This window comes from Pezoporus flaviventris, unplaced genomic scaffold, assembly GCF_033815535.1.
Source record: "Pezoporus flaviventris isolate CSIRO_AGI_PZ_B2104156 unplaced genomic scaffold, CSIRO_AGI_Pfla_v1 ptg000036l, whole genome shotgun sequence".
Taxonomy (NCBI): domain Eukaryota; kingdom Metazoa; phylum Chordata; class Aves; order Psittaciformes; family Psittacidae; genus Pezoporus; species Pezoporus flaviventris.
Genome location: NW_026892584.1, coordinates 1,771,330 through 1,783,996, shown reverse-complemented (window position 1 = coordinate 1,783,996; position 12,667 = coordinate 1,771,330).

The window sequence follows — 12,667 nt, the reverse complement described above, 5'->3', positions numbered from 1 at the left end:
CTGGGCTAAGGTTCTTGTCTCACTGTGCTTTATGGCAATGGCTTGTAATACGGGTGGGCTCCAGCAGCAGGGCGGGACGGACGTGGCCGTGGACTTGTACCTGGCCGTCCGGTTGCTCTTCACCGTCCTGGCCCTCGCCCTACTCTCCATCTTCGTGAGGCTGCGGGGAACTGAGGGGGAGCGGTCCCGGGAGCCGGCGGCTGCTGAAGCGGCCCGGGAGAGCGGCCCCGGGGACCAAGCGGCGGCGGGAGCGGGGCCGGAGGCCGCCAGGGGACGGCTGCCGGTGGAGGAGGCCGGGGCGGTCGAGGAGCAGAAGGAAGCGGCTGCCGAGCAGCGTGAGAAGGCGGCGGAGGAGCCGAGCCCCGAGGAAGAGCCGAGCCCCGCGGAGGAGCCCAGCCCCGCGGAGGAGCCCAGCCCTGCGACGGCCGAGAGCATTCCCCGGAAGCCGCCTGCCGAACCCCAGGAGGACGCAGGAGACCACGCAGCATTTCCCAGCAAGGCAGAGGAGGAAGAGCTGGACTCAGGAAAAGAGAAGCCGGTGGTGGGAGAGCCGGCAAGCACAGCAGCAGCACCAGCCCCAGTGACAAGCACAGCAGCATCGTTTGAGAGTTCTGAAGGTTTTGAATGGCCTTTGGGTATCCTTGGGACCTGCCTGCTGATTGTGATGGGGATCAGCATGTTGGCACACACACACAGGCTGTGTGCTACCCACAACCATTTTGTCTGATCTCAAAAGTTAAGCAGAGTCAGGTTTGGGTCTTGTCTGGGGTTAGACGACAATACAGGGGGACCAAGAGATTTTCCCCAAAGCTGGACAGTCATGAGTGGCAGGGTGTGTGGGACAGTATGGGCAAGTATCTAGTCCACTGGGCCCCTCCAGTGCTTTGGAAGCATTGGAGAGGGAAGGCAGCTGTATGGAGTCCCCAGCAACAAGCTGCAGAAACTGTTTAAGGGGACAGTGAATTATTTTAAGCCTGGTGGGCCCATGGCACTTCAGGCCATCAGAGCAGAGATGCAACACAGAGATGGACTCATGATCGAGGGGTGGACTTAACAATGGACACTATTGCCCAGGTTATTCACGAGTGTGAACACTGCACACAGTCTCTCCTGCTCTGGAAGACTGTTACAAGAGATGGAGCCTGACATGGACCAGATGGACGCAGCAGCTTTATAGGGACTGGTCCATGCACTAAGATAAGAGTGCACCGAGATAAGAAGGGGAGAGCCCCGGTGCGGGGGGGGGGGAGACGGACACGGACCTCGATTGTTGTCAGCTCGGCACCACTCACTGGGAGTGAGTGAACAAGTTACCTGACTGGGTTTAAACCACGACACATAAACAAAAAATACTGGGTTTTCAGAGACTGAACAAGCCAGAAACATGAATCAAGAACCACGCTGTTCAGCCCCATCAGTCTAAGAGGCCACTTACAGAGACAGCTCTTCACATGCCTAAGAAGGCATATGTGAAAAATTTTGCTGCCTTTAGATAGTTACCTTTGGATAATGCTGAGCAATATTTTCAATATCTAGCTCTTGTGCCTGCCTTCTGGGTCAGTCACTGTGGATGTACTCAGACTACTTCCTATAGGTGCCTTACTTAATAATTGTGATTGCTGTAGAGTTTCTGCAGAGTAGACACTATGTAGTGTAAGTCTAAGTTCAGCCTACTCAAAAAGTTTCTAGGTTTTTTTGCATTATTCTATGAAATATTTAAAGGCTATTTTATGTTAGTGTCAGTGTTCATGGTTCAAAATCTCTGTTCCAAGATGAGGTAAATTGTGCAGATGTAGTGAGAAGAACCAGGTTCACACATCTATACATTCTTTATGACAAGTGCACAAAAGCGATAACTTTGCCTTTGCTACACCTGATGTAAATGTGTAGGTAGAAATGTTATTTAGGTACTTAAAATACAAAGTTCAAGAGGAAGCATACCATACCACGAAAGTCTTTCTGGCATCAAGTCTCTCAGTAATTTCTCAAAATGGAATAAATTTTCTCCTTCTATGTTTATGCTTCTCTTACAGTGCTTCTTTGATATAGAGGACACTGATGAGGATGGTAAATAATAATTTTTTATTTGCTCATAGTAAAGAATTAGAAAAAGCTGTCAAGATTTGTGAGTACTATTCACATTTTACAAGGATTTAAATTCTTTAGAGACATTACATGATTTCCCGAAGTCTCATAATGAGATAATGGTTAAAGCAAGGAACTACATTACTTCATCCAGTATCCCCACTTCTAACCTCTACTCAAATTTAACTAATATTAGATATTAAAAGTTAACAGGCTCAGAGAGCAATGACCAAGTTCTGGGACAGAATCCAATGAAGATGACTTCATACACAGAAACCATTTCTGAATGAGGAAGGCTCCAGGACAAAGGTGGTTGGTAGACAAGGAAAGGACGCAGGTGAAGAAGTATCATCAGTATTTATATTCTTTACCAGACTCCCGCTTTAGGATGTTGTTAGATAAAAGACACCAGGCAAGATGGATCTTTGGCCTGACCAGTACAGCCATTCATAATTTATCCTAAGTATGTATGCACAAGTACAGAGAATTTGCTAACAGAGCCCACTAAATCACTAACAAAAGAGATAGTGGTGTTGAAATAACACAATAGGAACATTTGGCAGCTGGGAAATTGCAAGAGGCCAACTGTTTAAAGTGTTTTGCCTCAGATTTCTCAACTTTTGAGGTTACTATAACAACACACTAACACCACCAAAAAATGTTTTCTCTCCTTTCATTCTCATATATGCACAGGATTAAAGTGTTTTAGAAAATCTGATCTAATTGCAGAACCTCTGAGCAAAGAATAATGTTGACCAAAGCTGGCACAAATTGGCAGTCTCACAGAGACAGGGCTGTATTGCACTGCTCAGCCACTTAATTTTCATTTAAGGGGTTTTAGCCTTGCCTTCTAATTCCCAAGATTCCCAACAGCACTGGAGATTTCTACCTAGACACAGAGGAATTCCCAACAGACAAGCTTTGGACAATACAGAAATAGTGTCTTCCCCCAATAGCACAGGGAGAGCTTGGAGCTAAGAATGGACCAGAATAACAATTCCATATGGACAGGTTTTGCATATTAACAAAAGCGTAAGTGGTTGCAGACGTCTTGCCTTCGGAGCAGCTAGTGTCAGCCTCTGAGGAATAGGATGTTACTCTACAAATCTGATTACATGTGGGTTGTATCAATATGCCATAGATGGCAATGTTTTGCTCCCTAGGGAAATCAAGAAGCTATTGAATGTTTAATCTGATTATTTTATGGTGTTTTAAATAGAGCTCCACTCTTCCAATATTCCAATAAATAGCCTGGCTGATCTACTGGAAATGGGAAAGACATGACATGCTACCTATGTCAATAAACTGTCTATGGGAGCTGAATGAATCACCAGAATGCAAATAGTGTTTTCACTCTTCCTAGACCTTTCCTAATGTCCAGTCTCATCTATATATTTGTTTAACCTATGTAGCTTGACTAAAATGACAAGCATATAACTCAAAGATGGAAGAGTCACAAAAATACTAGACACAATACTGACCTTTTCATGTGACAGTTAATTCTTGTACCTGTGACAGTCTTACTTTTTATCATGTAATATCTTAATCTATTGACCACAGAGAACTTCCACATAGGGCATACAGACAAATCAGCTGATGCTTGAAAGCAGGTTTGGTACACTTTATTTTTTTATAACAAAACTCTCTAACTGCACATAGTACAGGTTTGCACTGAGGTTAAGCTGTTAAAAAGCAGAGAAGGGAAGGAACAGGCTATAAAACAGGATACAGTACTAACATTGTAAAGTTCTTGTGTTTAGAAAAAACATACTGTGCTTGTCTCCTGCCTAGATACCAATCTACCCTCAGAATTGAAAAATAAGTTCCTAAGACATCTTATTTGATGTCTTACTGATTGTGTTATATATTCAGATCAGGTAGTCTAAAGCAAAGCACAAAGGCTGCGTAATTTGAACTTTAACTCATACTTCACAGGTCGATGCCTCAGCCTGCAAGAAAAAGCAATTATTGCACTTGAACTAACACCAGGAACAATATAATAAAAGGGGGTCAGGCCACATCATTTCATTGGAGAAAAGATGTGCAGTAAAAACAATAAACTAAAAATTATTAATTTTCTTAAAAGCACTGTAATTTCACCTCCCTGACTGAAGAACTGTTCAGAAGCAAAAAGGAACACACTGCCACCACATTAGCTGCTTGAAATCTTAACCCTGAAGTAATTCTGGAGTACAGTTTTAAAAAATGATTAAGCATCTGTGTCTCATTTTCCCCTCCATGTTGTTAATGAAGTGCTCTCTTAAGAAAGACTTTAAACAATGATAGCTTCAAAACAAAAAGTAAGGATGATCTGTTCCTAAGCAATGTTAATTTAAAGTAATCCTATACAGTTGTGGTAGCTTCTGTTTTTAACAGTGGCTGCTTTCCTTTGAAACAATTCCTGTTCCTTTTGGAACAGGTAAATTGCTTCAGTGAGTGACAAGTTAGTCCTCATGCTGTGAGACTGGAAGCTGTTCCTTCAATCAAAAGTAAGCTGGTTGGAAATAACTGATTTTATGCCTCACCAAGTTTGGTCTTGCCTGAATACAAGAGGACATTATCTTACTGCCTGCAACAGCTCAGGAAAAAAAGCCTAATGTGACTGATGTACGTAGTGCTTAGCCAGAACCAGTGCCTGCTGCTTAACAAGGGCAACAGGGAAAGGGGTAGAAATCTTTCAGCAGTCCATGCATGCTGCGGAAGCAGCAACTCCAAAGACAGCCCAAGGTTCAGTCCTTGGTGTTGAAGTAAGCCTCCCCTGGCCACTCCCATGGGGTGCTCTTGTCTTCAAAGTTCTGAAATTGAAGCATTTATGGACTGTGTAAATACATAAAATAATGTAAGGTGGGAAAAAAAATTCACTCCAACTAACTTTCCAGCTTACTCTTTATTTTGCATTTTCACCTGTTAATCAAAGTGAGGAAGAAAGCACTCAATTGAGTCCTCTGAAAAATCAACTTGTAACCCAAGGCATTTGCTTATGCTTACCCAGGTCTGCCCCACTCTCCCATAAAGCACTGCTTTATTTATTGGACAGACTAATTAACTTCTAACTTGTGCTGTGTGGAGCTTTGAGAGAAGCAAAGTCGCTGAAGAACTACTAGAGACATTCCAGCAAATGGAAAAGCAGCTGGGGCAGTTCTCATACAAATTCATCTACTGTGGGAAAAGAAAAGTTTAAGCCAGTAAATGCAGTATGAGACAGTGCTTGACCTTTGGAACTGTGTGTCAGACTTGGTGGGAAAACAAATATACCATTTGTCATTAACAGGCATCTCTTCAACATGCAAACAACTGGCTATTGTACCACAGAAGAAAGCGATGTCCTCAACATCTTACACTAATCCTCCCTGGGAGGAAGGGGGACCCCCCAAAGCCCCCAAAAGATAATGCTATAATTGTTTTGTTTTTTTTTTTCAAATGAAATTCACTGTATCTACTTGAATTTTAGGTTCTAGATTCCAGGAGAGTAAAGGCATGTGTCCTTGCAATATATGAACTTACAAACATGCGTATCATCATCTAAAAATTGTAAGAGTGAAACAAGAATAGCTAGGAATAGAACAATGCTAGGAATAGCCTGGGCAAGAAGAGCACAGAAAAGCTATCTAAAAAAACATTATTGTCTTTCAATTTTTTCCCTCCCACATTTTAAATCTAAAAATTTGTAGCTAATGATCAATGTTACAAATTCTAATTGCATTCGGAATATTGGTTTGGAAGCTCAAAGACTGCACATGAATTGCTTAAGACAAAATAACATAAGAATGAGAATGTTATTTCAGCTGTAATGCGTTGTTGAAGTGTGTATAGACACTAAATTGGCTCTTCTCTTTATAGGACACCTAATGCTATGCTAATGTCACAAGCACCTACTAATACAATCACATTGTATTAGTAATCTAGCATTTCTAATATTTTTTTTTACCTGCAGCTTGATAAGAAAACTATATTAAAAAATCATGTTAACCAATATGTCCCTGTTGTCTTACCATAGGAAATAAAGCAGTTTACTTCTGAAATTAAACATAAAATGTAGGCATCTGTAATGATTAGTTGCCTGTACGTATAATGGAATGCACGCCTATTTAGACTACCTGACAGGTTATATATCTGCACTGCAACAGCCATATTAAGAAAAAAAAAAAGTCAGAAAGTGACAGCTCTGCAGCTGGTCTTACCCTGTGCTTCCTAACTGCAGGCTGGCTAACATGCTTCATCTAGAACAATCCAAAGAGACGGTCTTTCTCAGATCCCTCTAAGTTAGACAAAGTAACACTGATACCCTTGCAGCAGCATTGTTTCTGCAATAAAACACATGGGGAAAATGAGCCTTATGTCCAGTTTTTGCAGCAGTGGGAAGGAGAATAAGGGAGATAAAAGTCTGCATCACTATATAGATGAGATCCACTTAGTGTTCTGTTTTGTGTAACTGCAGTACCTGCAGCATCTTTTGTCAGGGGTTCTTTGCTTGGTAATGTTCATTAAGAGACTTCATATCAAGGCACTGATGTGCTCCATCTGTTTTGAACATATTGCCACTGTAAATCAGCTTAAAGCAAGTTTGTTCACCCCTTGCAAGATTAGAAGAATTCTCAGTTAGTATTAACCCATCAATTCTCATCTAGTCCATTTTCAGGGATGCAAAGCAACTTAGAAAAAAGGCAAAAAGATGACTTCAGGGTGCAATGATTTGCCTTCTGTATGCTGTTTTCCAGTAGCTCATAGGTCAGTGGATCCACACGTGATCTGCTAGAAAAGATGACATTAACATAGTCTTATTCTTTGTTCCCAGAGATCTGGGGTATCTGAACTACTGTCCTCTGTGAAACTGAATTCTATAAGCCACCCATAAAAGAGAGGGATTACCTGCCGAGTTTCCACATGTACAATATATCTAAATTTTACCCATTTACAAATCTAGTTAAATCACACTGCACAACTAATACATATCAAAATTTAGCATAAAAATATATCAACAACAAGTAAAGACTCTACTTTGAATTAAATGAATTATCAGTCATTCTTCCACCTTTACCTTTTATACTTTATGACTTGAATTTAAACTGAGACATAAAGCAAAGCACACAGAAAGAAAATCCGCATGAAATAGTATTCTTCCATTCCTATGTACTAAAGAAAGCACATAGCACTCTAAGGAGTGCTCAGACTACAAAGGACAAAGACTACACCTTCAACAGTCTTTTGATAAAGAGCTGGTTTTAAGCTCTGTTTTTAAGATTTTTATAATTATTTAAGAATGATGAATCATTAAAGACTAGCTAAATTGCTATTGAAGTTTTAGACACTGAAAAATCTGAACATTTTTTTCTGTTGTCATAAAATTTAAGACCAAGAAACATACATGTGCTTTCATCAATTCAGAAAAAAATTTACTATGTCTTAGAAAAATATGTTGAAATAATATAACACTAAGAAAATGTGTCTGTTGGATTGGTGGATTGGGTATGTGTGCCAGAAAATAGCGCAAATCCTTCATTTTATATACCTACATGTAAACATGGGGATTATTTTCTAAATTACAAGGTTTTCAAAGGGGAAAAGGTCCTGTCCACCTCTTAGATTTCTGGTTCATATCAGACTTGCTCCAAATCCTCTTGATATTCATAAAAGTAAAGTAGAAAGATGTATAATTTTATTCAAGATGAAAATAACAACAGTCATTTAAATTGAAAGGAAAATGCATCTGCTCTGCAGTCAAAGAGAGCAGAGATATATGTTGTTCTCCAACTAGCTGCAGAGATAGCAGGCAACCGTTCCTTTCTCAAATCACCAGTCCATGTGGCTGCAAAGGATAATACTGCAGCCTGCATTTCTAATAACATGACTTTTCCCTGTTTTACAGGTAAGCAACTTACCTCATTTCAAGCACCTACTAATTAAAGTCTCCAATATAGCTTTTCCTTCAAGGAAAACCTACACACACCTACTAAACTGCTACTAACAGGATTCCAATTTATATTTCAAGATCAGACAACAAAGCATAGTAATTTATATTAAAAAAAAAAATTCAATTCTCTTCTCTGTTAATCCTCCTTTTATAAATGAGTGTTTACTAGGTTTTTAAACTAAGTTTGAATTATTCCCTTTTAAGTTCTCAAGGTTTGTATATTTATTAATATGATTAATGTGATTAAGATGATTAATAACCTGCAACACTTCTTATCTCTGATGGAAGGAATTAGCAGCTAGGTAGAGATTCAGCAAGAGATATTCTTAGCTTCCTTCTGAGACCTCAAATTGCAGTTTAAATACTACTTGAGCATTGGGCTGTCTGCACTGGAATAAATTCTGTTGTAGGCAACAGACTTCACTCTTAGAGTATTTTTTCCCCGCATATTTCTGGATTGACTTTTTCCTCCCTGTCATGGTTTAAACCCAGTCAGCCACACAGTTTCTACTACCTCCCTCCTCTTTCTTTCCTTCCCCCTCCCACCCCCCCCCCCCCACTCCCGGAAGGATGGGGAGGAGAATCAAAAGAATGTAATTCCCAGTTATTTCCCTGGGCATGACGTGCTCTGGTATGGAATACCCCTTTTGCTAGTTTGGGTCAGGTGTCCTGTCTCTGCTTCCTCCCAGCCTCCCCTCATCCCTGGCAGAGCATGAGACTCAGAAAGTCCTATGGCCAGTCTAAACATTTGAGCAGTAACTAAAAACATTGGTGTTATCAGCTCTGTTCCCAGGCCACAAGTCAAAACACAGCACTGCACCAGCTACTAAGAAGGAGAAAAAATGACTGCTACTGCTGAACCCAGGACACTCCCCTATTCTCATACACCCTTTCTGTAGAACATCTTGCAAAAGACCTCAGTGGAGAGTCTTTGTTTATACCCATGTCTGAACTAAACTCTAATATTCTAATAGTTTAAACAATGTTGCCATAAAATGTTTTATATCCACCAATACTCCATAAAAACACTGGCTCCAGGTAGAATAAATCACTATAAACTTCTCGTCCACAGATCTATACTGGCTTGTATTTGATGTAAATTTGGCCAGCCCTTTCTGTGGTGATACACAAGACTGAATCCAACTGCTGAAATTTGGAGCTGCATAAAATGCAGTGACTGTGCAGAGATTCATCACTTCTCAAACTTACAACTGCTGTAGTTTAAGCCTCTGAGTTTCAGGTCTGAAGGTATCCCAAAGAATTCACTGAAAAATCCAATATATATGAGATATTCCTATTTTCAAATTGGTGACAAATGCTGTAACAAACTTGGTTAACAAAACTGTCACTCACAGAAAGCCCTGGATTCCCTCTATTTGTCCACAATAGCAAAGAGCTCAAACTTGAGTCCCTCAGAGTAACAGCTCCTGTAAGCAGGTTAGTAACAGTATCATCTCTTGCCATTTAATTCTTGTTGCTCTGATTAGCCCGGAGCAAGGAGTCAGCAGTAAAATTCACATGTGCAGAAAGACCAACTGCAGAACTGATAAACTAGCAAAGTAATGCTTGCATCCTGGCTTTCAGCGTGCACTGATATACCAGCACTCAGACTGTTTCACATGTTTCATACCCACCTTGTTTAGACTTGTTTAGACCACTAACATTTGTCAGACTAGAAGTAGTACCTTCAAAGTAAGCTTCTGCTCCAAAATAATACTGACTAGGACTCACTCCTGAGTTAGAAATTTACGGTCTTTTGTGGTTTCGTAATTTCTTTAGCAAGGTCAGAGTTTCCAAGAGAAACTAGACTCACATTTTAAGATTAGAATAAATACGCCAGTAACAATTCCCCTGGATTGATTCCCCTGTCCCCCTCTTTGATGTGGACAAACAGCTGTAAATGATGGCTTCTGCTTTGAACAAGTTGGACTCAAAACCTTAAAGCAGATAGCACATGGAGTTGTGGGATAGCAATACAGTTTTATCCTGGTGCTATGTATCTCAAATCAGTAAAACAGAAGGAGGATGAAACTAGAACAAAGGAAAAAACAGAAAAACAAGAGAAAAAATGTATAGGAAAAAACTCTTTGGAAAGAAATTTATGGATATCAAAGTAATATGCACTTGAAAGAAAAATAGGTTTATAAAAATGCTTCAAGATCCTCAGCTAATAAATGTCATAGGACTTACAGAAGTGAGTTATGCAGCTGTTCCTATATTTGCTCCATCTTCCACTCCTTCCCAGTTCCTATTTCTGCTCATGTAACCTCCAGTTGGCCACTAAAAGTGTTTTCCTTAAAAATTTTTCCCTCATATTTATTTGCTGGCTTAATTACCATAATATTTCTAACATTGCATCTTATATGTAAGTGCATGCGTCTGCATACCATTACTTCAAAATAATATATGAAAATCCCTCCATTTTCCATTACAGAAATAACTTTTCAGCTCATTCCTGAGTATGTCCCTGATGAAACTATATACATAGACACACTTTATTTCTTCACTCAACCCAAAGACTTGTGTGAACAATTTCACCATTTTTTTCTTAACTTTGGGAACAGACATGGAATCAATTTATGCTTTCCACGAACAGTGGCTATTCAGAATACACAAACCAAGAAATGTTGACACATCTGCCTCCAACTTGTAGAGAAAAGGACTATCTGTTCCTTTGTCTTTTTTACTCGAACTCTTATCACACTGTTTATTCTCAGACTTTTTCAACAGCTGACAATGACAACCAGTGAACATACTTTGCTATGAAGTTCTTACGGGTTTGCATTATTCTTGTTACACAGCTACAATTTCTTCAAGATCACTGACAGTGTTTTTCTGAATTACATTTAATAATGGTAATCAGTACAGTGAAAAGTTGATTCCTGCCAGATCAGTTTCTAAAAAAGTCTAGCAAGCCATCAATAGGCAAGAAAAAACCCTCTAGAAAAGGGTCCTGTAAAAATCAAACCAATCCAATCCTTCTCTCCTCCCCCCCCAACCAAGGAAATTACATTTCAGTTTGGCAAAAAAAGCATGACTTTGCAGATCAATTACTTACAACAGTTCCATTCCCAAAGACTGTGCCATTATATGTACTGTTGCTACCAAAATATCAATAAAATCCTTTTCCCTTATTATTGAATGAGAAAAGTCCTTTACCTGAATATAATCTTTTTATACCTTGTTCCCAAGCGGACTGCAAGTCAAGTTGTCTTCAGAATCAGTTAGGGTTCAAAATAAAACTTCAAGGACAGTATTTAAGCAGTACTCTGATTTAAAAGCTCATGGAGAAACAGCATCAAAATCATCTGTGGTATCTGCAGTTCTCCTGACATTATAGCTCGCAGACACATACAGACCTAAAAGCTGTAGCATCATTTATTTAAACTCTAGAAATGAAAATCTAAGCTTTCTTGTGAGAAAAAAATTGATTCAATACATTTTCTTCTAGTATGAATGACAGTTTGAAAACAAATGTTATTCAAGGGATGTAATAAAACCACTTCATTTCAATGGGAATTTTTTTGCAGGCTCAGAAATATTGGTAGAATTTATTTCAGGAGAACATGGACCTCTTCTTCACAATGAAGAATTGCAGTTGGAAGGGAGCACTCAGTGAGTGGCCCCTCAAGACGGCAACTGTGTCTAAGTAATTATATGTCATTCTGATCTGCAATGCCTTGACAAAACAGCTCACAAAAAATCGTGGCCATTCTAATGCCTAAGCAATTCATTGTTCCTTATGAATAAACCAACAGCACAGAAAATACCTTGCCAATAAGAAACAGCCCATCGTTGGAATAAAAAAGCCAAACAACAAACCGCAAACAAAGAGGTAAGCAACACATAACCACAGCACTAATTTGGGGGGTCTTTCATTCTGCAAGATATCTCTTGTCAATAGAAAGTTCTTTACCTCCGTTCAAAAAAGACAAGGAAAACTCCTTCCTTAAAATCTGTCTATCCACTTCATTATTTACTTCTTATTTCCTTGCTTTTTATGCTCAGTTTGATATTTTGTTCTACTCAAAGAAAGAAACTGTTTCTGGGAACAACCTGTCTTCTTGCAACTCTGCAGAGACCTAAACCTATCCTGTTCTGTCAGAGTAATGACAAAGCATAACAATTTGATGCTAACGGGAAGAGTCAAATTCTGTCTACAGGAATATAACTCACTGCAGTATTTTCAAAGAAAGAATCTTGGTGCATTTGGTTTATGTGAAGAGGCTTTGCAGTAAGATAAAGTGTTATAATGAACCACAAGCTCCATTCCCCATCCCACATACACTGTTTGGTGTTGGGGAAGGGGGGAAGCAGAAGATTTGGGAACAAAGGAGTTGAGTTGAACCCGAGACTTCAAATCTTTAGATTATCAGGAATAGCATAAGATGTGCAAATTCCTCTACTCCAAAGTGTTCTGGCACCTATAACACAAATTGAGCCCAATTTCCCAAGGGAAAAAAAAAGTTTTGACTGCTCAATAAGATGGAAATGTTACTTGATAAATTCATTTATTTCTAGTAAACAGTTAACTACATTTTCTGGGAAAGAATGTGAATAAAAATTATTTTTTCTTTTAAAGTGACTGAAGCTGTCCTCTTCTTTTGCAAACATGAAGCATGAGCAGAACAGGTGACATTTGCACTTTTCCCTGACTGGCGTAGCCAGAAG